Genomic DNA, 6,063 nt, shown 5'->3' with positions numbered 1-6,063 from the left:
CTTATTTTCTTTAAGCCAATTAAAGCTCTTTCATATATTTTGGTAGTGAAATATCACATACGCATTACACATATAAACATATGGACAAAATAGACACACAGAAGCAGATCTTATAGTTTATAAGATACTTCATTTATTAGAGTCCTTATTGAACTGTTTGTAAAGTTTTTCTTACCCATTTTACATTCTCAATCTCTTGATTACTTGTTCACTTCCCTAAACAATCATCAGCTGGGCAACTCTAAATTAACATTTCTAAAAGGACAACTCTTAGGTGAAATGAGATATAAAATTTATATTTTAAAAGCACTGAGTTAAGACAATAGGTGTCAATATTGTAGCATCAGAGGTTCTAATGTACACAGGCAGACACTCTTACATTTAGAGATTTCCTTAAATATATAAATTTGTTTTACACAATGGTTTTAAGATACTCAACTAACTACCAGAGAGCTGCATTTTGGCTTTTTAACTTGTGTCTTAATTAAATTCAGGCTTTAGGTGGGAGACTTTAGGAAATATAGGAAGAAACAGGGCTAAGAAAGCACACAGGTTTTTAGCACCTAATACTTACATATATGAGAAGCAAGCATAGCTAGAAGGCAGAATAGATCTCCCCAAATCAAGGATCCCATTTTTGCACCAAATCCTGGGTTCCCCAAAAGATGCAAACACTGTGGGATGAGACAATGCAATATTTTTACAGTGCACTTCACTAAATGGACATTCCCCTGAGGCTGGTGGGCAACTGTATTAAGTCTGCTTAATACAGTTGAGGCTGTATGAGGCTGTTGATAAGACATACCAAAGACTGGGCAATTTACAAAAGAAAGAGGTTTAATGCACTTACAGTTCCACATGGCTGGAGAGGCCACACAATCAAAGCAGATGGCAAGGAGAAGCAAGTCGCATCTTACATGGATGGTGGCAGGCACAGAGAGAGGTTGTGCAGGGAAACTCTCATTTTTAAAACCATCAGATCTCATAAGATTCATTCATTATCATGACAACAGCACAGGAAAGCCCCCCCCCCCCCTTAATTCAATCACCTCCTACCAGATTCCTCCCATGACATGTGGGGATTGTGGGAGTTACAATTCAAGATGATATTTGGGTGGGGACACAGCCAAACCACATCAGCAACCCAGTGCCAGTTAACCCACTCTGTAATTAGCCCATCTCCCTTAGGATCTCATCCCTCAGTGGGGAGTCAGAATTTTTCTATACCTTCTACATGCTCAAGAGTACACTTTGCTTGAAGCAAACGCCAATAGCTATCTCTAAAGGAATACCTTTAGTTTAGCTATTACACACGTCAAGGTTAAAAATTTTCTCACAATACAAAGTAATTACTGGTACCCTCAAAAGCTAAAAAGATGAGACAACACAGTGTAAAAGCTTACAGCTCTTGAGTTTCCATGATGAAAACAGAGGTTCCTCCAAATGGCGTTTTTTTCTGTTTTTCCCAAGAAGTCCCAGGCTGTTAGAAGTTATGCTAGGTCCTTCCATGTGGGCACTGAAGGTGGCAAGAGAAAGAAGCAAAAGACAAAGGTAAATGGAAAAATGGACAAAATTCAATTGACTGAGTTTTTACAGGGAGAGAACAGAGACCTTAAAACTATATCTATAATATGTGTATACACACACACATATACAGCCTCTATGTCAGTTTTAATTAAGTTGACTTTTGACTATAGAACTTTAAGAAAAATCTTTTCAAATCTTTTATTACCAGATTTGAGCCAGGATAAACAGCCGATGTTTCTAGCCTTTACAAACTCAGGATAATTTTCCTGGCTAGCCATGGCACTATTGTGTGTCTTTTTTTAAAAAAAAGAAATGACTTTCTCATCGACTGTTTAGAATAAGAGATCTCTAAAATCTATAGTACAAGACTGCTGACACAAATTCTCCTCCCCCCCCCAATTAATCAAAATGTCACCAAGGGTACAAGCAGTGACTTTTGTCAGCTCCACTGGGGAGCACAGAGGGAGAAACAAGGAGCCTAGCTGGTGAGAAATTCTTATCCTTTTGCCAACTCATCAGGCTCCTGTCCCCTAGGAGGGCAGAATAGCCCTGGTGATCCTGTCCACTGCGCCACAGCTGTGGGGTCCGAGCCATGTTATAAAGCACATTTTCCATTTCATGGACCCTTAGGAAAAGTCTCCAAGTTTTGCAAGATGCTGCCCAGTGGGCTGCGTGAGGGAACTTAATTAACATTTCTCACTGTGGCTTGAGCAATATATACATAGCAAACCCAGACACTGGTCGCCCTGCTCAGCACCCAAACACCAACCTGACAAGGCTCAAACTTGCCATTGTTTGGCCCTTCTTGTCTTAGTTGCATTCAAGGTGGAGAGGGATGACCTCCAAACAGGAGTTTCAATGCGTGATCCCTGGGCAAGATGGAAGAGCAAATGGTCACCCTGAGTTAGGCCTGCTGAGCTTCTGCTAACAAGTCCTTCAGTGCTCCTCAAATATGACCCATCAGACAAACAAGGAGAGTTTCCCAAGTTTCGCCTCCTGGATTTCCACCAACAATTCCTTCAGGGGATTTTCTCCACACATACAAATATATACAACAAGGGAAAGATACAAGACCTTCAAATCAAAATTGCAAATTAAAGATTTCTAAGAATATTCTTCTAAGCAGGCATTCTATTCTCTAACTGGGGAGAAATCTGCTCAAACTATGACCCTTCCTACTATTTAGTGACAGCCAACATAAGATTAAGGAATATTCTTCTAAGGGCAGGCATTCTGTTCTCCTAACTGGGGAGAAATCTGCTCAGAAACTATGACCCTTCCTACATATTTAGTGACAAGCCAACAAGACTCACAAAGAGCCACAAGACCTTCAAAGAGCCTAACCAATTGAGAGAAAGATATGGTTGTTGTTTGTGTTTGAATATTTACCAGAAGATTTATTCAAATCCCCTCAAAAATTTATACACTGCAAAGTAGGTTTCAGCACTGTGGGTTGACTGTGCTCCATTGGCCAAGATGGCACCAGAGGTGCCCTCAGTTCAACCACTTGGGCTCACCTCCAGATCTGTCATACCAGTGAGAGGCTGCCAAACTGAGGGCAAGTGCCCACAAAGGCTATCCCAGATGAGCCCCAAAATTTGTTACAGCCCAACAAGTCCTTCTTGCCCCCTGCCCAGGAAAGCTAGTGGTCTGAGAACAGCAGATATTACAGGCTACAGGCAAAACAAGAACAACAAAAAGAGTTGAATAATCACAGGGCCAGCCAAGTGAAAGGATGGATGTATTTCTCAAATACACCCCCCTAAGAACCCAGAAACTACAGTTTTTTAAGGACAGTTTGGTAAGCAGGAGAGTAGGCAAAGGGGAGTGGTGATTGGTTAGGTCAGGAATAAAATCATAGGTAATCGATGTTGTCTTGTTGCCCTGAATCAGTTCCTGGATAGGAGTCACAAGATCAGTTGATTAGTTACTTTTCTTTCCTTTTCTTTTTAATTTTTTACAATTGAGACAGGGTTTCACTATTTGGTTCAAGCTGGGGTGCAGTGGCATGATCATAGCTTGCAGTAACCTTGAATACCTGGGTATAGGAATGCTCTGCCAATCAGTTTCCCAAGGTTTTTGGATTATAGATGTGAATCACCACGCCGAGCCTTGAGTTAGTTTCTTGGTATGAGTTACCAGCCTGGGTTGCATCAGGTGGTCCATCAGAATGCCAGGTCTGAGAGATATGCAAAACACCAATCTCAGGTTTTATAATAGTGATGTTATCTATAAGAATAATTTGGGAGGTTACAAATCTTGTCAGTTCTGGCTACACAACTTCTGAACCATAATTCTAACTTTCTGGCTAATTTATTAGTTTTAAAAAGGTGGTTTCAGTTATTGAGTAAGGAGGAGGTTACTCTCAAAAAAGGACTGCTATCATCTTTGTTTTAAAGTTAAACTATAAAGTAATTTTCTCCCTTAGTTAGAGGAATGAGCAAGAACAGAATGTGAAGTTAGAAGCAAGATGAAGTTAGCTAGGTTAGATTTCTCCCAGTCATCATTCTTGCAAAGGTCTCTATTAATCATCGTTTTCGGAACTGAGAAAACAACAAAATAAATTTAAATAAAATATAGAAATAAGAAAGGTGAGGTTATTTTTAATCTTTTAAAATCTAGGAGGGGAACGTTAAGCATCAAAAGACTACGCTGATAATCAAGTGAAATATATTTTTGACATATTTTGAAAAAATTTACTATTACATAATTAACATTACTGCCCTCAAACTTACTTTCATCCTTGGTGAATAGAAGCCATTCTCTTTCTTTCACGTATGCGTATTGAGGACCGCGCTGGGGGTGGTGGAGAATGAACAGACACAAGAGACAAAGACAAACAGAGAACATGGCGGCCGCGCCTAGAGCCTCCGCCTCACTTTATTTATACTCCATAAATCCCACGTCAGCAGAAATAACACAATGCAAAACAAACTTTCTGCACCCAGATGTAACCTTCTGCTTAGTTCCTTGTCTCTAAGCTCTTTCTTATTTTGTCTGCCTTCTTGGCGCCTACTAGAGTTCATTAAAAGTTCAACTAGAGATACTGTCCTTGACTACTGGAGTTCATTGAAAGTGCAACTAGCTAGAGATACTGTCCTTGAGCCTTATCTATTCTTAGCATATTGTTTTCAATGGCCCCTGCATATGCGTAAATTGAGAGACCAAGAGGTGTCCTAACACCTAAAATTAAACTGCTTATTTTAAAACACATATTCTTAAATGTTTCAGCTAAAATCATCACAGGACATGAGGGGTAAGAAAATTATTAGAGCATATCAGCAATCAGTTTCCTACCCCTACGAAGGATCATTTTATACTCTAAATGAGGCAAAAATTAAAGAAGCATTAAGACAACTACAGTGGAAGCTGGAACAGAGACGAAAGCCTAAGAAGTGTAAAATATGTTCTCTGCCCCACACTAACTTCATTAACATAGGGGGATTCATATTTATACGTTCCTATTCTAAAGTAACTAATACATATCCTAATTCCCTTTAGGTCCTCTGAGGCCAAATATTTGCTTACTTATCTGGTCCAAACATTCACTGGCTCTACTCTGGATTTCATGTCAGTGAGGAAAAGTGGAATGAGGAATTCCGTCAATCGCTGAAGTTTTCGTTGAGAGCATTTACCTCAGCTAAAACGGGTGAGAAGTTCATCGAGCAGAATTCACACTGTGAAAAATAACCCTGTTCCACTTTTGGATGACAATATTTGGAATAAAATATATCAGGAGAACCGGCTCCCGATGTTTAACATGGGTTCTTTTCTATTTCGTAAGTGTCTCGGCTGAGCTGAGAAATAAAGGGAAAGAGCACGAGAGAGAGAGATTTAAAGCTGGGTGTCCAGGGGAGACATCACATGTCAGCAGGATCAGTGATGTTCCCCGAGCCGTAAAACCAACAAGTTTTTATTAGCGATTTTCAAAAGGGGAGGGAGTGCAGGAATAGGGTGTGGGTCACAGAGATCAGGTACTTCGCAAGGTAATAAAACATCACAAAGCAAATGGAGGCAGAGCGAGATCACAGGACCACCGGATGAGGTAAAATTAAAATTGCTAATGAAGTTTCGGGCACGCATTGTCTTTGATAACATCTTATTAGGAAACAAGGTTTGAGAGCAGGTAACCTGTCTGACCACAATTTATTAGGTGGGAATTTTCCCATCCTAGTAAGCCTGGGAGCACTATAGGAGACCCGGGCTTATTTCATCTGGCTTCGACCATAATAGACGGGACGCCTTAAAAGTGGCCGTCTATAGGCCTACCTTCAGTGCGCATTCTCTTTCTCAGGGATGTTCCTTGCTGAGAAAAGAATTCAGCGATATTTCTCCTATTCGCTTATGAAAGAGGAGGAATATAGCTCTGTTTCTGTCTGGCGGCCTGTTCAAAGTTACCTCTCTTGTTCCCTGGACATGGCTGCTATCCTGTTTTTTTTAAAAGATGCCCGAATTTCATATTCAAACACACATGCTCTACAAACAATTTATGCAGTTGACACAATCACAGGATCCTGAGGCAACATTCATTCTCCT

This window comes from Rhinopithecus bieti, unplaced genomic scaffold (assembly GCF_001698545.2).
Source record: "Rhinopithecus bieti isolate Rb0 unplaced genomic scaffold, ASM169854v2 scaffold_2917, whole genome shotgun sequence".
Lineage (NCBI taxonomy): Eukaryota > Metazoa > Chordata > Mammalia > Primates > Cercopithecidae > Rhinopithecus > Rhinopithecus bieti.
Note: the sequence above shows the minus strand (reverse complement) of the source record.